General features: G+C 61.2%; 1 protein-coding gene across 6 annotated transcripts in view; it reads left to right on the top strand.

Moving 5' to 3' along the window:
• The window catches only part of GSE1 (Gse1 coiled-coil protein), a 385,871-nt gene that overhangs the window by 96,285 nt on the left and 268,624 nt on the right, over positions 1 to 20,962 (top strand). The window lies entirely within an intron of this gene.

Below are 20,962 nucleotides of genomic sequence, written 5' to 3'. Positions count from 1 at the left end.
GGTGCTGATCACATCCTGCCTTCCACGTTTCACTGAAACCCACATGGGTCTCTTCCCTGCCCCTGAACGCTACCCCTCTAGAGAATAAGAAACATACCTTCTGCCTTCTGTCACTCAGTGGGCACTCTATTCATGATTTCAGGGCTCCCATGTACAGTTGTGCAGGGTCCGTACTGCTCAAGGCTATCAACTGAAATCTAGCCTAAACCTTACACACCAAGCCTGGAGCAGGAGGGCACTTTTTTCTAACTTAACTTTGCTCCCCTTTCTTGTTATAATCTGTAATATTAAGCAACTCTGCATAAAAGCTTGGTGGGGGCCAAAACAGATACAGAGAGGTGAGGATGTGGTCCATTGCAAGCTGCCCTATAGTCTGGGAGGTACTTTTTCTTTTGTCCTGCTGACCAGATGGCCAGGAAGGACCACATCCTGGACTTCTTTGCCCAGCACCAGCTTGCACTGAGGAGTGAGCAGGCCCGTGTGGGAGCCTCCGCCCAGCCTCCATGCACGCGGGCAGGCCAAGCAGTTCATGCTCAGAACTCCGGGGAGGGGAGAGCAGGGAAGCATTTCTTCGCCAGGAGAGCCAACGCTATTAAACTCAGAGCAGGGGCTGCCGGCCCTGAAGAACCATCAGGGCAAGCCCCTACTTGCCGTGTGCCGTCCACACACAAGGCATCTGGGGTCTCCCTGAACCATCACGACAGCCCGGTGGGGTGGTAGTTGTCTCTGTTTTACAGAAGGACAAAGGTTCCATGTGGGTCTGTCCCGTGGCAGAGCCAGGGTCCAGACCAGGCCAGCTGGCTGCACCGTCGACACCGCTGTGACCTCGTAAACCACCCCCCACCACCCCAGCCACTTGGCAGGAGGGTGCCTTTGTGTCTGTCTGGCTTCTGCTGTATTTTCTCTCCTTCCTGAAGCAGTCAAGCGGCATTTTCTGGATTTTTCCATTCTGGAGGACCGGCTACCAGCCCTGCGGAGGCTGCCGTGCCTCCCTGCCTCCTAGCTGGCCCGTGGGCCTGCTCTGGCATCGCGGGGTGCGAATAGAGGGCTGTCTGCCCTTGGAGGGCAGCAGCTGTGCCTGCAAGGCTTGGGGCCTTGGCTTTGGCGCAGTGTGTGGCCTCTGCCCAGCAGGGAGGCCGGGCCTCCTCCCAGCCCTTCTTCCCTGAGCCAGCCCCAGCTGCTGCCGGAGCCCCTGACCCCCGGGAGACCCTCCGCATGCCGTCCTCACCCTGCAGAAGGCCGGGGGTGGAGGTCAGGGCCGGCACAGCCATCCGTTGGCAAGACCTGACAGGCCTCTCTGTGGGGTCATTAAGCTCCTGGCCGGGCTCTGCTCTCCTCCTTCCCAGCCACAGAGCACTTCCTTGTGACTCTTACCACAAAAGGCTCTTATTTTCCTCCATCTTTCATTAGTGCTGGCTTTGGCGTTGACTGGGTCGGGCTGCAGGGACTGAGACAGAAATAGGACGGGCCCACTCTCGACCCTCGGAGCCTGGTAAAGAGTCCGGGAGGCCAACAGAATCACCCTCCTCGACCTGGGGGGCACCGTCGGCCCACCTCGGTGGCTCCCTGCTGTGGGTCTTTGGGAAAACGACTTCACGTCTCTGGGCTTTGATTTCTCGTCCGTGAAACGAGAGGAAAAGTTGGGAAGAATCACTGTGTTTGCATAGAGAAAAAATTATTTTATGTTTTGTTTTTCGATCAGCTTGATGGAGGTACGAGTCGCAACAGCAAAACCCGTGAGTTTTAAGTGTCTCGTTCAGTGAGTTCGGACTCGCCAGTGTGTGCCGCTGACCCAGCGGCAACGCGGTCTTGACACGGAACATCTTCATTCCAGAACGTTCCGCCGTGCCCTCGCTCGTCCATCCCTTTTCGGCCTGAGCCCCTGTCGGTGCCAGGTTTGTCCCTGGCAGTGCCTTTCCTGGTAGCTGTGGGGCCGCTTCTGCACCTGTATCGTGTCCTGGGGCGGCCGTTTCGAGCGACCGCACGCTTGGCGGCTTCAAACAACAGAAACGTAGTCTCTCAAGTTCCAAAGGCCAGAAGTCTGCCACCAAGGTGTGGACAGGGTCGGCTCCTGGGGGTGGCTCAGAGGGAGAATGTGTCCACGCCTTTCTGCCGGCCCCTGGTGTAGCCTGTGTCTCTGCCCTCGGCCCGGAGACACGTCCCTCCGGTCACTCCGGCTTCCCCTCTCCCAGCACAGTAGGAAAGAGTCCAGACTCCATGTCCTAGCCAGTGTGCACCCTCCATGTCCTAGCCAGTGTGCACCCTCCATGTCCTAGCCAGTGTGCACCCTCCATGTCCTAGCCAGTGTGCACCCTCAGAATTGAGAACAGGACGGAAATCCAAAGGAGAAAGGATGGATGGTGAGACACGGGGAGCGGAGGGGGTCCCGTCCTGCCTAGGACAGCAGCAGGCCACACCAGCACGGCCACGGACTGCCCTCCTGCCGGCAGTTCGGGTCACACCTGCTGGAGGCCACTCTGTTCTCCCTGCGGCCCTTGCAGCGGGCACCCCCTGGGTCGTCCCCATTTCGCAGACTGGAAAACGAAGGCACAGAGAGGTTAAGGAACTAGTCCAGACGTCTGGCCAGCGACAAAGCCAGGGTGTGAGCCCCGGGGGCTGTTCTCCGGGAGTGCATGGTGGCTCCACGTCCATGCCCACCTGCTCAGCCCCGTTGGTCCCCTCAAGAGGGCAGCACCTCCCGCCCGGCCCGCCTGCCACGGACCTCTCACGGCACGCACCCGGCAGACCCCAGCAGAGGCCCCGAGCCTGCTGATTGTCTTGCTTTGGTTGACTGCAGCCTGGGCTGTTTCTTGTGGGGGCAGGAATGTTTCCTTGAGGGCAGCTTCTGGTCACCGACAGGGCTCTTCCCATGGACGTCTGTGAGTTGCCTGCCAAGGGCCAGCGTGGGCATCTAAGGGCCTGGCCTCCGTGTGCTTGTCACTCTACCTGCAGACTGTACCCAGAGTGTGGATGGCGCAGCTGAGTTCCCGCTGCCCGAGAGACTGGGATAGAGCCCAGACCCAATCCCGGGGCCCTGCCTATCTCTTCCGGGACCCAGTCCCGAGCTCAGCCAATCGGCTGAGAAGAAGCCAGAGCCCAGGGACCGGTTGGTCTCTCCTACCCTGAGAAGGGGACCTGGCCTGGGGGCGAGTGAACAGCATGAGGCAAGCAACGTAAGCCAGGGACGGCCTGGGGTGGTGACAGAGGAGGGCCAACCCTAGGTGGTCTTTCCATAGCTCCAGGTCGGTTGGCCTAAGGAGAGTCTCTGCCCGGCTCTGCCGCCAGCCTGGGCAATGGGACCTCTCTGTGGACGGGAGACCCGGAAACCCCAGGAAGGTGTGTCATGAAGGGGTTTCTCTCCAGGGATGCCCTTGGGGTCTGGAGCGCCCTCTTCGTTTGGTAGATGTCCTTGGTCTGTGAGAAGGGACCCCTGGGAGGAACATTCCTTTGGCCCTGATAAAAGAGACCTTGTCCTATTGTAAGACAATTAAACAGGTTCAGGCCCCGTGGGTGGGAAGGCTGGGTCCTGGACCCTGCAAATGGTATAGAATTGGCAGGCGTGGGCTCAGAGGGACTCTGAGTATTTATGTACATGGCGCCGGACAGTTTCCTGCCTGGCTGGCAAAGCCCGTCCCCCACCACCAGCCCCTATGGCTACAGGCAACCCCGCATCTCTGTCTTCCTGACATTCCACGCCACGTTTCCCCGTGCCCTGCCCACCGCTATGCCATGGGGCTTTGCCTTCTGGTCGGTGAGCTCGTTCAGCGAACCCATACTGTTGGGGTAGAGCAAGCGGATGTCACGTGATTTTATATGTGCTCGTCTTTAGGGAGGAAATGCCTTTGGGGTTAGCCTACAAACTCTAGGAAATATGCTGGCTCCACAGTACCTCTTTTGTGACCAGGCTTGGTCCTGAATGTCCCAGTGACTGAGTCTGGCGGGGCTGAGTCCGTGTCCATTTGGGAATTGGCTGGTCTTCGGGGTGGAAAGCTGTGAGTGGCAGAGCTGGGGACAGAACCCGGACTCCTGGGTCCTCGGCGGCTGTCTTTGTCCCACCTGGCCTTCCTGTGTCCTGTCGTGTGTCCAGCCCTCGCCTGGCTACAGGGAAGGCCCGTGCTGTCTCCACGCCCACCTCCGCCTCAGAGAGGGCCACGTCCTAGAAGCAGGCGGCCTTGGGGCCTCCAGCAACCGTGGAGTCCAAGTGCAGCACATTCCATCCGAGAACTCTGGCTGGCCCCGTCCTCCACGGAAATGGAAGTGGCTTTCAGGGTCCTTAACCATTTTTGTTGCATTAAAATAGATACAGTATACAATTTGCCATTTTAACGGCCAGGCGTGAAGTTGGGCGGTGTCCTGTCCGCTCACAGCATTGTACACCTGTGCCCGCGATTTCCAAGACCTTCTCCTCTTTGCGGATAAACTCTAGCGCCGGTCAGCGATCGCTCCCTGCTCCCCCGCACCCGCCACCTGTAACCTCTGCTTTCGGTCTCTGTGAAGTTGACGGTTCTCGAGATTTTGTGGGATTTGTCCTTTTGTGTCTGGCCTCTGTGTCACTGATCGTCCCATGTCTCGGGCTCATCCTCACGCAGCGTGGTCAGTGGCCCCTTCCTTTTCGTGGCTGAGTACTAGTCCGTTGTGCGGCTACACCCCATTTTGTTTCTCCATCATCTGTCTGGCACCTGTGAGCAGCCCCCACACGCGCGCCTGACTGACTCCACAGGGCGGCCCTGGTCGAGGTCCCAGCCTCGCCCCCCGACGGTTCCCCTGGAGGCTGGAGGGTCTGCTCGGTGAAGCATCTCGGCCTCCGGCACCTCGGATGCTGCAGGGCTGGGACACATCTCGGGGTTTGCACTCCGTACCCTGTGCCTCGAGCCTCCAGCCAGCCTGTCCCCTGATGTTTGGGGGCACGGTGGGCTGGCAGAGGAGGAGACGGGCAGTTGCAGGCACTGGTCGCCGTGGGCCGATGCCGCCAGCCGAGGGCTCTCCGCACCGCCACGAAACCTCCCCAGAGCCGGAGGGCTTGGCCGGGGCTGGCCTCGCCTTTCCTCTGCCTCACTCCTGGGGCGTCTTGACGCTTGGCGTCAGGAAGGTTGCCAAGTCCGTTTCAGGAATGTTTATGGTCGAACCTCCCAAGTTGAGTCCGGGCTGCATTTTACAAGCCATGTGGGCCTAGCAGAGCGGTGCCCTCGGCAAATGTTTGCTAATAAGCCAGGCAGTTGGCAGAAGCTGGCGGGGTGGGGGCGGGGGGGGTAGGAATTACTGGGGGCGGCGGAAGGAGCCCCCTGAATGGGGCAGTCCCTGGGAGATGGGCTCTAGGGCTCACGAATGCTTTCCAGAAAATAGACTCATCCTAAAAATGTGCCACTGAACACAGACTTTTTCTGCCCTCATTTGTACAAGCCGCGGTTTAGCGAAAACAAGCCCAGTGGCGGTTGGGGAGGAGGGTTGCGGGGGAGGGCAGGGATAAATCCCAAGCCACCGGAAACGGGCAACAGACAGGAAATCCCACTGACGTGACCTGGTGGGGTCTTGCCCAGGACTTGTCTCCATTCTGTGATTTCTAGGTGGGAACGGTCTCCAGCCCTGTGGCTGGGTGTGTCTTATCTCTCCGTGGCCTCGCCGTGGGGTCCTGTCCCCCACGCCCCGGGGTCCTCTCCCAGGGCTGAGCAGAAGGATCTCCGTGTAGGCAGGGAGGCCTCCCCGGAGGCCTGGCTGTTCTGCCACCAAAAGAGCACAGCCAGGAGCCCCCTGCTCCCGCCCCTGGCCCTCCACCCCGCCCCACACACCCCTGGGCTCTGATAGGCCCTGCCCGGGAGCCGGGAGCGGCCAGAGCAGCTCCCAGGGGTGCAAGAGGGAGCAAGGCTACCCGGGCCCCGTGACCCGCGCAGATGGCTCTGCCCGCCTCAGCGGGTCGAAGACTCGAGAACCCGCAGAGCACTCCAGGCGGGGGCCCTTCCAGACCTGCCCGCCCAGCTCAGCTGCGCGGCGGCCTCTGAACAGCTGTTAATGGCCGCCCCGGCTCCTCAAACCTTCCATTCCAATTTCCCGTCTCCGAATGTCACCTGGAGGAGGAGACGCAGCCGGGGAAGGGAGAGAGGAAATAAAAGGGAGAGAGAGTGAGCTCGAGCGCACACTCTAATCTTCGTGCAGTGGCTCAGCTTTCAGGAGCCCCAATTAATCATTATTAATTTAATCCGGGATGACTCAGAGTCGTCCTGACAAGACTCAGCCAGGATTTATCCCACCTGCTCAGCGACGACCTTATCAGAATTCAATGAATTCGTCATTGCGTTAAGCGAGGGCCCTAATGAATCTCTTGTCTGCCCAGTTTACGGAATGACCATCAGCCACAAATGGCTCGCAGCCTCCCTGCCCCCACGGTGCTGCGGGGGACCGGGGTAGGGGGGCCATTCGTGGACAGCGGGAGGGTGGCCTGCGCCCAGGCAGAGGGACCAAGCCTGGCCCCTTCTGCACCACCACGTGGTTTTCTGCACAATGACCAGCACTTCTCCCACGCGGTCCTGCATTCGAAGGACTGGGGTGCTGATTCAAAAATGGGGTTACAGGGCCTTGCCCCTAAAGCTCGGGATTCAAGAGGCAGGGGCCGGGGCCTGGGAATCTGCATGTTTTCCAGGCACCCCTGGTAATTCGGAGGCAGGGCCATGAGAGCAACCGTGAGCGCCGTGAGCCTCTTGAGCTCGGGGCCTCCGCCGATGTCGGGGCTCGGTGTATTAGGCGGGACAGGTGACGCTAGCCGCTCTAACAAGTGGCCCCACACCCCCAGTGGGTGACACAGTGAGTGCAGATTCTCATTTGGGCCTGGTGGTTCAACAGGATGCTGAGTGGGCCTTCTGTGAGATGGCTTCGGGGCCCCAGGCACGGCCGTCTCCTGGGGCCCCGGAGTCCCCGACTGCTGGTCCAGCTGGTGGAAGGAGGTGGTGACATCACTCCCACCCACATCCCACTGGCTGAGTTAGTCCAACAGAAGGTGAGAGCGTGGAAAAACGTTGCTTTTAGCTGTGCGTCCAGAGAAGGGGGGCGGAATTCATGAGCAGGCTGCCAATCTCTACCCCGTCCAGGCCTGGTGGAGCGCCCAGCCTGTGCCTGGCACCCAGGAGAGGTGGCCCAGGGACTGAAGGCTTGCCACATGACCCATGCATGGCGTTGCCCTTGGAGGTCACTCTGATTTGGCTTCTCTGGGGAGGCCTCCAGGACACATTCCAGTCATGGTGATGCAAAGGTCCAGGGGCCCCCTAAGAAGTAGAGGCCCGTCTGTGGGGTTCAGACCCACACTTGAAGGGCGGATCACTCCCCAGATAGTGTCAGAACAGAAGCCCGTCCTGACATCAGTGCTCACCTGCTGTCGGCGGCTGCTGGCTACTGTCATTCCCCGCCCGTCCGTCTAGTGATGCCGGACATCTTCTCCCCCTGCACGGAGACCTCCCTGTCACCAGGGGGCACTGAGAGACCCCATCGTCCACACGTCTGTCCTGCACGTGGGCAGCAGAGCCAAATCCTAGGAGCTGGGACGCTCACTGAGCGTTTGCCGTACGCCAAGGGTTCTACCCGGGTCCATTCATCTGACCTGAACGGTAGCCCTGCGTCACAGTTACTTCCATTTTACAGGCAAAGAAACTGAGCCCCAGAGAAGTGAAGTGGCCTGCCCAAGGCCACATGGGGCACCAGCTGCAGACCAGGCTACACACAGGAGAGCCCAGAGGAGGGCTGTGGGGCTGGACAGCGAGTTTGTAGCCGGCCCCACCTCTCATGCTCTGGGAGACCCAGGGAGAGGGACTTAAACCTGGCCTGCCTCAGTTTCCCTGTGAATAAAACTGGCACAGGGCAAGTGCCCCGTGAATGCAGCCACTGGCAGATCGCAGTTCCTGCTCTTACGTGGGGAGGGGGCTTGAACCCGGACTCCCTTGCAAGCTCTGAGCACAAGGGCTGTGCCCTGTGCTCTTCCAGGCACTCCCCAGAGCCAGCCAGGGCATCCTAACTGCCCGGCGACAGCTGAGTCTGCCTCCTGGCTACAGGCAGACACAGTGATGCAGACGAGGAGAACAGGACCAGGAGTCGTCCTGGGTGGGGGCGCTGGGGAAGATTCCAGAAGTGAGGAGTTGGTAGGAGGAGACAGCAGAAAGTGCTTCCGGAGGCCATGAGGGGCAACCCTCCGAGCATACGGGTGTCCTTTCTGCACCAAATGCCCCGTACCCTGCCGTGTTTGACGGAGGGACCTCAGAGACGGCCTTCCTGGTTCATGATGGGGAAACTGAGTCCCAGAGGGAGGAACGGATCGGTCACGCCATTGTTGCGTGTGGCGGGAGCCGATGACTGTTGTTCCCAGCCCACTCTGGGTGGGCGCACACACCAGCCCCGGGAGCAGCATGTGCTGGGATGTGCCTGCATCCAGGTGGCCTGCCCCTGCTTCTTGCAGAAGGGACACACACCCCACGGCACATACCCATCCCATCAGGGAACGGGGCTGGGCCACAAGTGGAGCGGCACCTCTCACGGGGCTTGGGCTGGGTGGCGCGGCCCTCAGGGGCCCCGAAGGAAGTGGGCACAGAAGCAAAGCCGCCCATTGAGACCCCCCTGAGGGCATTTAGCAGAACGCGGACACCCTGGGCCCACACAGACCAGCTACCCCAGAACCCCTCACCGTGGACCTTACGCATCAGTGAAGTTCCCCGGTGATTCTGGTGGGCAGCCCTGGTTAGGACTTGCTGCTCTGGGAAAAGAGCGAAAACCTTCCTCCGACAATGCATTGGCTCTTGGTGTCCCTAAAACGCCCTGTGGTTTGGGCTTCCTTCCTGCCCAGCTCCATTTCCCAATCCTCCCCACTTGGGGCCAGGACACTTGGGGCTAGGGCCGGTGTCGCTGCTCTGGAGTGCTGGCCTGGCCGGCAGGGCTGGCGGAGGGCGGGCGGCCCGGACGTCCAGTGCCGGAGGCCAGGTCGCTCGGAGGCCAGGTCGCTCGAGAACGGGGCGGAAGGGTTGAAGAGGCCTCATCACGGGTGGTGTGGGTGGTTCCTGCAGACGGGGGCGTGGGGGGTTGTCCAGGAGAAGATGTTGAGTCGGTAGGAAAAGCAAGTCCCGGCAGCCTGGGGCCATCCAGACAGCCAGCTGCCTCCGTCCCTGGGCAAGGCTATAGCTTTGAGGCCAGGCATTTTGGGGAGGGGAGGGTGGCCTGTCAGAGAACCGGTTCACAAGGAGAGAGAGATGGACGCGGACCTGAGCGTTGGGGTTCCCAGGGCGCCTTCCCGTGAGGCACCAGGGCACGGGCTCTGCGTTGGCATAGGAGGAGGCCTAAGCCTCTCATCCCAGCTCCCGACATCAAGTATTCCAGCCCCGAGTGCTGGCGTGGGGGCCCTGGCACCCAACAGGGGAAGGGGCTCTGCGGGCTTGGGCCCCAAGCTCTGTGCTTGGGCAGACCAGCCTCCCGGCCTGGGGAGGGCTCAGGCATGGCCCACCGCTGACACAGGGCCTCTAAGGGACTAAAGGAGGAGGCAGGCGCCCCCCCTATCAGGTTCAGCCCTCTGCAAACCTGAGAGGTGGCTCATAGGACGGCCCTCCCCCCATCCCCACCAGAGGTCACAGTGATGCCTATACTATGCCATGTGGCCCACGCCCCAGGTAAACAAAGACACCCTTGTTCAGGGCATCCCAAGGGCCTAGATGCCCCACCCACCCACCCCCACCCCCTAGAACCCCAGGCAGGGGCCTGACCTCTCTGGGCACAGTTCATTCTCCACTACTCACCGCTACTTGGGTCTTTAGGACATTTGGGCCGGGCTCCGTGGAAACCGATAGCGGGTTCTGGAAACATAGGGAAGGATGTGGTGATTTCCTCCCTAGGAGCGTGCTAGCCATGCCAAGGCGTCCTCCAGCGGCAGGGGTGGGGGTGGGGGACAGAGGAGTGATTTTGCCGAGAACTTCGGGGAGACCCGGAATAAGTGTCTGAGCATCCCTGTCCTCCTGTTTGAACTAGAACTCAGAACTGCTGCCTGTCTAAATTCAGAGGAGGCGTCAGCTCTAGGACCTCGTGGCCATGGCTGGTATCTCAGTGGTGAGAGCCTGCAGGGTGGCTGGTCCCCACGGTGCCATGGACCCCCAGCCCAGCCTCCAGGAGAACTCAGAAGGGACCTTTTGGGGCAGCTGGGCCAGAGGTCAGCATTCACTTTTTCAGATGTTGGGGTGAGTGTCAAAACAGCAGCCTCTTGACGGCCTTGAAAGCCGTCCTCAAACGCTGGCATGCATGTGACGTCCCCAAGTTCAGTGCTGACCACAGACATGAGGATAGGGACTTAGCTTAAACTGCTCAAGAAAGGCTCCCAGGACTGTCCACAGACCTACGGCAGCCAGTCCTCAAGAGGGAATCCTTCTTTTCTGTTTTTTAGCACCTCACCGCCCCCCACAGAGGACTCCAGGAGGGCAGCCTGGCTTTACATTGCTGTGTCCCCCCATCCCCGAAAAGAATGAAATACGTATGCTTGGGTGCCTGGCCTGTGGAAGGCTCTTGAGCGAACCATTCTCGAATTCTGCAGGCCAGAACGCCTCCTTCCACGTAGTCTAAATCAGAGAGCTTTGGTCCAGAAACCTTTCTGGGGGAGATCAGGGCAAATTCAGCATTCTGAGATCCTATGTCATGACCCACAGGAGACCTTCTGCTTCCCCTGCACCCCCCACACCCTGCTGGGGTGGCGCCGCCTCGGCTGGGTGCTGGGCATTTCTGTGGACCCGGGGCGTTGGCGTGTGCTCAGACAGATGCACGGCAGTGATTCGGTTTGGTGACAGGTCACAGGTGAGGTGGTCAGGGGGCTCCCCCGTTGGCCTGGGAATTAGGATTTGACTCTGCAGGCCCAGATGGGACCCGGGAGTCTGCGTGTCTGACCAGCCCCCAGGGGTGCTGCAGCCATGGGGCCCGGATGCCTGTGATCGGTGGGGCTCTGCACACAGGCTGCCAGATGGCAGTAGGACCCCAGCCCTGTCTGTCGTGGGCAGTTCCCGCATAGCCCCATTTTAGGTGCGCACGGGAAAACGGGAGAGACGGGTTTTATTTCATCTGGAATATCTGTAGTCCCGGGCGGGAGGCCGCACCCCTCCAGGGACGGGGTCGGGGGATGGGGAGCGTGTCCTCAGCTGCTGGCCGCCCGCCCACGCCGCCTTCTGCAGGCCCCATTCAGGCCCGTGATCTGCTCTCAGCTGCCGCTCGGGAGGGTCACCGTGCACGGGGCCGAGGCGTGGACGCGGCCCTCGGAGCATCCATTGTGCCCACCGCAGCTGATGGCCTTCCAGCTGGTGGAGAGGCGGGCGCCCCCTCCCCCGCCCCGGCTCGGGAACAAACATCTCTTCTTACAAAAAAATAAAAAAGGAGAAGTGACAGGGGCCGTGGCCGTGCTTTCCGCATGACCTGCCAGGGAACAGAGCGCGTCTTTGTTAATCCAGCCGTCTGTCAGTTGGCCTCCGCGCGGAGGCATAAGCCACTTAGCGCCGCCTCACCCCTGACCCGGGGCCGGGGTGGGGGCCGCCCGCCCGCGCCTCCTGCCAGCGCCCCTGCCAGCTGCCCCCGGAGGGGCTCTCCTGACGGTGACACGAGAGGTCCCGGGGAGGGGTGCCCTTGGGGGGCCCCGAGCATCTCCCTGAGCATCTCCCTCAGATTGGGGCCTGCAGCTTTTGCGGGCCTCAGTTTCCTTGTCCGCGAGATGGGCATAAGCGCCGCGGGCCCCCACCGGCCGGCTGTGTTGGCAGGTCAGCTGTGTTGATCCCCACATCGTTCCGTGAACGTTCCCCTGCTCCTGTCCTCCGTTGCGGAGCCCTGCCCTCCTTCCTCAGGGCTCCTCCCACCCCCCTCTCAGACCCTCTCCCCTGCCCGCCCCGACCCCTCCCTTGGTCACCCTTCCCGCCTCCTCCGGGCATGGGTAATCAGCCTTCCCCGGCTGAAGCCCGCGGGGGTGGGATGAGGGCAGCTGGAGGAGGACACCTGGCTGGGGAGGGCATTTCCAGTCGGGACACCCAGGGAGGGCCACCCCATCGGGGACTTGAGGGGACCCTGCCAGGTGGGCTGTATCCGCCTGGCCCTGTCACCGTAAAGCCCTTCCCAGCCGAAGCCCCGATCTGGGGAGGCCGCCAGCAGGACCTCGCTCCTCCCACCCCCCGCTGGAACCCCCTCAGCACCTTCTCCGTCAGAATCACCTGCGCAGGAGAATTTGGAGCTAAATAGAGCCGGGCCGGCCTCTCCTCCACGGCTGTCAGAAACGGCAGTGGCTCTGTCAAGGAGGATTAGTTCGTCTTCCTGCGGGCGGTGGGTCTGAGAGGGGCCGAGACAGCCCAGGAGGGGAGGGACAGCCGGCTCCTGGGGGCCAGTCGCAAATTCCGAAGGCCCCCTCGGACGCATTTCTGGGGCTCTCCCCGCAGCAGATGGGTGGAAACCCAAAAGCCCCCGGACAACGAGGCAAGAAGGGGAGGGCAAAGCCCCCCCGGAGGAGGTGCCCTTTCCTCCCGCGAGGCGGTGGTCTCGCTGCCCGGCGGTCTGCGGACCCCAGGCCTTCCAGGGTTCGTGGCCACATCCCTCCAGTCTGCCTCCACTGTCACATGGCTTGTCCTCTGTGTCCCCAAATCCTCCTGTGCCTTTTTCTTGCAAAGACCTCTGTCATTGGGTTTAGGGCCCACCCCCAGTGCAGCATGCCTTGGTCTTAACTTAGTCCCCCTCCCAAGACCGTCTTTCTGATCAGGTTCCATCCGTAGGTTCCAGGAGGACGTTCGTGGGGGCGGGGGCACTGTTTACCCCCAGCACAGGCAGGAAGAGGTCTTGTCCGCCCCAATGGAGGAAGGGCGATCCTCGGTCCCTCTCCCCGCGTCGTCCTGGCCTGGCTGGGCTGGAGTGGGCAAGGCTGCCCAGCAAGCAATGAGGAGCCATCAGGGACAGTGAGTCCTTGGAGTGAGCAGCCTCCCTGGAACGGGCTCTGGGCAGGGAAGAGGAGCTCCTTCCAGGGATGGCTGCAGAAGCCCCGAGGACTGATACCCCGTGGGCCCTTAGCCCCTAAACCCCAACAGAGACATTACCACCCCCCAGACAGGAGGGAAGCCAGTGGGGCTTCCCAGGGCTCTTTCTCAGGACAGAGCAGGCCCCGCAGCGGGCTCTTGCCCCTGAGAACACAGCTGGGAGTCCACAGAGCCAGGTGGGCCCTGGGTTCCAGTCCCATCTCTGCCCCTTCCCGGCTAAGCCCCATCTTCCCACCCAGGGAGAAGCCCCGCCAGTAACAGCTGCATGAAGGAGTGCGTTAGTCTGCAGCCTTCTCCCGGGCGCGCGTGCGGTGCTGAGTCTGGGTCAGAGCGCCTCGCCCTGCCTGCCATCCGCTTCTCCTCTGGCTGAGCCCCTCCCCCCACCACCATGCATCTCCCCTTCCAGGCCCTCAGACACCTTGCTCAACCCTTGTCCTGGGTGGTCCCATGTTTGGGAGGCTCCCGCGACCCAGAGCCCATGCTGGTGGGTGTCCCTAAAAGTCCTGCCTGCTTGGGCCAGGGCCAGGCCATCTTGGCGCTCTCCCTGCCATGGACAACAGTGCCTTTCACGTCAGCTCTGAGGAAGCCAAGCAGAATAATCCCACCCCTGCTTCAGTGCCCCCTCCCTGCCCTGTGCCCTGAGAGGATTTCCTGTCCTGTTGGTCACCATGGGACAGCTGTTGGGGCATCATATCCGGGGGGCGGGGGGATAAGGTCTCAGCCTGAAATAGGACTCCAGGGTCAGCACAGTCAGGCAACTGAGAGCTGAGGCCAGGTGGCCCCAGGCCTGGGCAGTGGATAGCTGTAGAGAAGGGAAGTGTAGCTGCTGGGGCTGCTCTCATGTCCAGGCCTGGCCTCTGCCACCCTCCAGCCGGAGCTCAGCGGACAGTATCCACCCTGGGCCTGCTGGCCCCCGACACCTCATTTCGGGAGGCTGGGAGGCCAGGGGACCTAAGAGAGATGTGAGCAAGTCCTAGGGTGATATGATACTGCATAGGTCCCAGCCAGGGTGCAAGGGTGCATACGTATGTGTCTGTGTGTGTACGCACGTGTGAAAGAGAGAACTGGCTCAGAGAGCTCCCCCTCCCCCTCCCTCCCTCCCCGTTAGTGCAGCTGGAGGGTGGAAGAGAAAGGAGAGGTCCCTGTGCTCGCTGCTGTCACGGAAACAGCCCAGCCCCCGCCCCCCCCCCCGCCCCCAAGGCAAATGCCTCACCAAAGCAGGGGGACACAAACGCTCTGGGGGTTCCTCCCAGGAACCCTCTGGAAAGTTCTTTAGGTTGCTCTGGGTGTTTGTTTTAAGCTCACAGTTCTGGGGTGAAAAGGGGAGGGGAAGAATCCTCAGCATGCGGTGACCTGGCCAGCGCGGGACAGAGGACAGCTGGGGGCCAGATGGAGGGCCGGCGGGCACAGCAGGTCGCGGGTGAAGCCGCAGGCCTCGGATACGGCCAGGCTGCTGGCCCGCTGGCCCCTCTCTGTGCACACACACGCACGCACGCACCCACCTGGACTCCCTTCGTGCACCCCCTCTTCTGCTTCTGAGGCCTCTCCCCTCCTGCACGCTCACAGGTGCTGCCTGTGTGCCAGAGAGGGGTCCCTTCTCTGGTCCCTTCTCTGGCACAGCCAGCAGCCTGGAGCCCCTTATCCCACCCCTGGCACTAACCTTCCTCCTGCTAGCGGTTTCCTCCTGCAGTTTCCAGAGCCTTATCTCCCAGAAGGGGTCCCCAGAGGCCAGGTGGCAGTCCCCGGAGGGCTCTGTTTCCCACCTATCTTGCAGGGCGTCTGGTAGGGGAGGCTGAGCCGTCCCGGGGACCATCCTTCCTCGCTAAGAGATGTGGGGCCTTTGCCTCTTGATGGAGATGCAAACCGGCGCTGTCCCTGCATTTGCCCTGATGGGTCAGAACACCCAGGACATTTGGATGGTTCGGGGGGGACATCTGATCACAACGTTTCCGGTCAGAGCCAGCTCAGAAAATGTGCCCTGCCTGCGTGTCCTGGGACCGTGCAGATCCCTGCCTGGTGTCTGTGGCTTGGTTCAGAAACATCGAGAGCTCCCAGCTCTGCCCCCTCTAGACATAAGCAGCAGAGGTGTCCAGACCTTCGGCGTTTTCTGTTTTCCTCCAAGATTTGCAAGGACAGCTCACGCAGGTAGATCGGACTGAGGAGGAGGAAGGATCAGTGGAGGGAGAGGACAGGAGGCCGGCGGCCACGTTTATCCCTAACCAGCCCCCAGAGCTGGGCATCCTCAGACCAGACCCGGGCCAGCGGCCGCGGGGCCTGCTCCCTGGAGGGCAGACCAGGTGTGGGGCCCCAAGTGGGAGGGGAGAGGTGGAAGGCGGGGTTGGAGGGGAGGGACCACAAGCTACGGTCCATAGCCCCCGCAGGGCTGTGCTCTGGCTATCCCCAGGCCACTGCTCAGGGCCGGACCGACGCCAGAGGCCATCTGGTGTGTCTGCTGGTTTCCAAAGGGTCCAGTGATGTACCGGGAACTTCATGGCAGCCAGTTAGCGGCCCCAGCAGCACCCCTGCCCAGTAGAAACACCACGCCAGCCACAGAGGTAATTGGACACTTCCTCATAGCCACATTAGAAACAAGTAAAAACATTCTCATCACAGGAAAGAAAACCTTGTAACCAGGCAGTAGGCATTAACGAAACTTACCGTGGTGATCGGTTTGCCATAAATGCACCTATCTGATGGTTGTGTTGTCCGTCTGAGGCTTATGTCCTACGTGTGCGTACGTGTCCTCGTATATGCCCCATATACAAATCCTGTGTCAATTATATCTGCATGAATCTGGACAGGAAAGTAAAACGAGGGGGGATATGCCCAAATATTATTATCTCAACATGTAATCGATGCACTGAATTATCCTCTGGCTCCCCAGCACGTTGGTGAAGGGTCCTGCTCGCGGCCAGGAGGGGGCAGTGGTAGGTGAGGGCCCCCGGGTCTTTCCATGGGCCAGGCCACCGACCAGGGCCACAGAAATCACCCGTGGTCTTTGCAGCAGATTGAGAGGCTGGGAACCCCTGCTGTCCCCCTCCCCCATCCCAATCCCGTGGGGTTTGCAGGTGTCGTGGTCCATAATGGCCTGGTGGCTTGTTTCCCCAGTGTGTCTGGGGAGCTGGGAGGTGGCGTCCTCTTGGCTGGAGGATGTGTTCCCCCAACAGGGGCGTGCAGAGCAGAACCTGGGCCGGCATGAATGCCCGTCCTGCTCAGGTAACCCAGTCTGGCTTGGCTGCCACCCAGCACGGTATATGGCGAAGGCCTCGCAGAGCCTAAATATTGAATGAGCTGCCGCTTGAGTCAACAGTAATCACAGTGGGAGCCCAGAAGCGGACCCCCAACGTTTGTGGCTACCTCCCGCGGGAGAGCACCCAGACCCCTGCCCACTGGCGGCCTTCGGTTCTTCCACTGGGGCCTAAGGCAGAGGCACATTTCTCCCCTAAGGGCGTGGGAAGGTCTCCCACCCCACTTTGCGATATGTCCGTTAAACCACGAGCATTTATTGAGCACCTACTATGTGCGGCCCAGGTGCTATGCTCTGAGGATAGCAGGGGAGCAAGACCAGGCCCTTGTCAGGGAGCCTCTGAAGTTGGGACTGAGCCACAGCGTCACCAGGGCCCTTCTGGGGCTGGCAGCAGCTGTCTGCTCTGATGGGTCAGGACCTGGAGGCACCCCCTCTCCGGGAGCTTGGCCCACCCCTAGGGCGTCTCTGCATTCTGTGGCCAGCGGGGCTGGGTCCCAGTGTACCCAGGAGCACCAGCAGCTGGCAGGAGGGGAGGGCAAACCCTCCAACCTCCTTCCACTCCAGGGGCTCAGCCCTGGTCTACACAGTTCCCCAGGTCCCCAGAGGGATTGAGTGAGTCCCCCTTCCCCCTGCCGCAGTATAGCCTGATGAGCCAGAATGCTCCCTACTAGCCCATCTGATTCTTGCCTCACTTCCCACGCCTAACCCGGGCATCCAGGTTCCCTCTCCACTCCAGTCCCGGTCTCAGGCTCGGCTTCTGGGGGACCCAGACAAAGACAAGATCTCTCTCTTACCAATTACCAAGTGTCTGAATATCAGCTCAGCGCTGGGGTTCCCAGGAGATCCGGGCCTGAGTTGAACCCTCGAAAGCACTCAGAAGGTTCTAGAAAGCAGAGAAAGAGAGGGGTTGGCATGCCAGGCAGGGAGAATAGCACCTGCCAAGGTCTGACAGCGGGGCAGGACACAGTGTGTGAACAGGGCAGGGGAACAGTCCCGGAGAAATGTGGCGGGGACCTACATCCGGGTAGGCAAGAGGCCATCGCCAGGCCCCTCAGGAGAGCCAGCCCTTTGTAAGCGGTGACCACTGAGGTCCAGTGAAGGCTAAAGGGGCTCTTCTTAGATGGGGCATCTCTCTCTGGGCTTTGGCTGCCCTGGGAATATGAGTCATTAATCTGTCCTGGGCCTCAGTTTTCCCATCTGTTGAATGGAAATGACAACAGTGTGTACTCATGGGGACTGAGGGTGTGGGTGTGGACGCATGCGGAGCAGGGGCGGGCACACGAGACACGCGGGCCGTCCTCGGGGTCATGGGTGGCCGGGGAGCTAGTATGGCCATCCCAAGCCGGTCAGGCAGGCTCTGGAGCCAGTGGCCGCGGAGGTTGCAGGTTCTCAGCTTCTCTCCCCCCAGAGCTGGGGCCAGGAGACACAGGGGTCCCCGACTGTCAGATCTCGGGCCGCCTGAGCTGTCGGCTCACCCCGTGATGTCGGACGGGCATGATGTGACCTTGGGCCTTGATGTTCTCACCTCTGGAATAATTTCAGCAACCGCAAATTCCCGCAGCAGCGTGGCTCCTGAGCAGTGTATAAATCAGGCGTGTTCTTAAGGCACGAGCAGGGACGAGTGGGCCCCGGAGCTCACGTGGCATGTGGCCCAGTGGCTGGTGAAAGCCACAGTGGCAGAGCGGGGATCCCCCTGGCGGGAGACTGTGGGGCCTGGCGCTCCCCCCCCCCCATTCCTCCTCTTCCGTCCTGACTTGCGGACAGATGCCCCGGGCCTGGGCTGGGATGTCAGAGCTATCCTCCGTCAGTTGACGGAAATTTGTGAGGGAAGTGCTGGAAAAGTATGGGCGTAGGACCGGAGGCGGACGGTCAGCGCAGGCACCCTGGTGGAGCAGCGCAGCGAGAATCCCTACGGAAGCTTCCAGATCGAGTGACATCATAACCAGGCTGCAGCAGACGGGAAGTCAGCCCCGGGCCTCCTGCTTGTCCACTCGACAGCTGGGCCTCCCAGTGTGTTCCCCCTTCCCCGGGCCCGGCTGGGCTGGGCTGGGCTGGGCTGGGGTGGGGTGGCGAGTGTCAGCCGGACAGAGTCACTGTGGGGAGGGCTCCTCAGGCCCCTCCCGTCTGAGCTCAGTGGCTCAGGTGCAGGGCCCCGCTGGCAGCCGTTAGCACAGTCGTCCACCCCCCAGCAGACTGAGGCTGTGCCACAAGCACAGCCTCCCAGGACCCTCCGGTCCCAGCCCCTGTGTGACTTCACTCCGCTTTCTCCTTCTTTCCCTCTTAAAGGCCAGCCTGGGGCTTCCTTGCATGTTCAGCCCTGTCCCTGGTTATTTCCAGCTGACCTTGGGTTTTACCTGCTTTGCTCTTTCCTTGGAGGCTTTTTCACCCATTGCGCACGTGCGGTAAAAGAGTGCCAAACCGACCAATGCTGCGTTTGTGGGGACCCCAGCTTGGTGCCCGGCAAACACCAGGTGCTTAATAAATGCTTGTTGGCGTCAGCAGGTGACCTTTCCGTCCATCCCGGATGCGGCTCGGCTCACCTCGTCCCCCGGCTCACGGCGTGCAGAGCACGGCTGACGCTACCCAGCCGACTCATTTCTCCTTCCGGGCTGTGTCCTTTTAAAAAAAAAATTACAGGTTCTGGGGTGGATAATGAGAGGCTCCGAGTTTTCAGAGGAGCAAATCTGTCTGGGAAACTTTAAATAAGGCAACAGGGAGAACCAGTCTGGGCCGGCAGATCCGTTCTGCAGTCGTGCCTGGGGCCCGGGGCCTCCAGAGGGGCCCGCGTGGAAAGCCAGGTGGGCGGCTGTGGCCTGCGGCGGGCAGGGCCCCGATCGGCCTCCTGCCGAGAACGTAGAGGACGCGGATGGCCCGGCAGGCATGTGCGCCCCGAGGGCTCCTGAGGGAGCAGAGGCCGTGGGTGGCTTTTCCCTCTCCACCAGGATGCCGCGTCCGTCCGTCTCCCCTCTCTGAGGCCAGGGGCCTGGCGTCATGGATGCTTGTGTTCGAGAACTCGGTGGAGTGGGGGTGGACGGGGTGGGCCGCGGGATGCCACCTGGCCCGTGAGGATGCCCGTCCGATCACGCGCTCCTTTCACGCGGCCTGCGTTGACCCCATCTCTCCCCAGTCGGGAGCAAGGTCCTTCCCTGGGTGTAGGGGTGTCCAGGGGTGGCCGTGACAGATGACCACAGACCTTGATTCTCCCTGAGCTCTGGAGAGCAGAAGTACAAAACCGTGCTCCTTCTGGAGGCCCCCGGGGAGGGACCTTCCTGCCTCTTCCAGGCCTGGAGGCAGGGGGGCGGAATCCAGGCGGGGTGGAATCCAGGCGTCCCTTGGCCTGTGGCCATGTCCCTTTGGTCTCTGCCTCCGCTTCCGCCTGGCTTCTTCTTGGCGTCCTCTGCCCTTCTTATGAAGACACTGCCATTGAATTGGGGCCTGCCCTAGCCAGGGGGGGCTCCCCATCAGCTCATCACATGCAGAGCGCCTGCTTCCAAATAAGGTCACATCCTGAAGTCCCAGGGGGACATGACTTTTGGGGCGATGCCGTGGAACTGCTGACGCTTAGCCCACTGCAGTGAGATCCGACCCCTTTGCTGGCTTCCTCGCCTCCCTTCTGCCCACTCCTCTTGGCTGCCTCAGCCACAGAGGCCTTCGTGCTGTGTCTCCTGAGCACCGAGGGGGCTTGCGCCTCAGGGCCTTTCATTCCCAGCTCCTGGAACAGTTCTGGCACTCAGTATGTGCTCAGCTAGTCTGTGACCTGAATGAGTGCTTGTAGTTCACTATGGGGTACCGCAGGGCTCCCAACATGGTGTATTCAGCAGAGGGGACTCAGGGGGCCTCAGATCGGGGGTGGGGGGGGAAATGGGAGGAGAAGCCAAGAGGTCAGCTCCAGCCCCACCCCCATGCTAGTCTGCTTTTATCTATTTTATGTATTTATTTGAAACAAAGTCAGAGGGGGAGGGGAGAATTCTACTGCCCACAGCTGATCAAATTCCAATCTTGATAAATAGCTCCAATTTACAGAAGAGGGCGGGGTGGGGTGGGGGGTGTTGGGAACATGCCCAAAGTCCCTGAGCTTGTGGGGTAGAGCCAGACCCGGAATCTGGCTCGTGACACCAGGGTGGCGTCCTTCACCAAGCCTGACTGCCGTTCCTCCCTCCTCGGGCAGGGACGAGATGCCTGTTGCTCAGGGCCCTGGGCGCGCGTGGGAAGGCACCCCGGCTCTGCACCCAGCACCATGCCGGTCAGAAGGGCTAGGATGCGTGGACCCTCCCAGCCACGCAGAGCACAGCATCCTTTTCCAAGTTCAACACTGCTGGCCGCCGGAGGCCAGCTCCGCGTCACGTGGGCACGCCATTCAGGAAACACAGCATCCTCTGCTGTCCCTGGTGGCCAGTCGTGGTCTGATAGGGACCGATGGGGTCAGTCTTCTCAAAGCCAGGGGCATGGGGCTGGATGTGGGGTTTGGGGGGCAGGGGGATCAGCCCACCCAGAGTGGCCCAGAACTCCCTGAGCTTTCTGGAAACACCACAACCGGCCACACTGTTTGCACTTCCAAACCCTGTTGCAAAGAAAAATAAATACGTGAACCTAATCAAAGGGGAATTCGCCACATTCGGTGACCAGTGGGCTGTCTGTGCTGCTGTTGTGCCAACAGCTAACCTTTATGGGGGGCGGCTGGGTCCAAGCCCTGAGGTCTGTGCTGCTCCAGGGA

This window comes from Mustela nivalis, assembly GCF_964662115.1.
Source record: "Mustela nivalis genome assembly, chromosome: 18".
Lineage (NCBI taxonomy): Eukaryota > Metazoa > Chordata > Mammalia > Carnivora > Mustelidae > Mustela > Mustela nivalis.
This window is presented reverse-complemented; position numbering and strand designations above follow the sequence as displayed.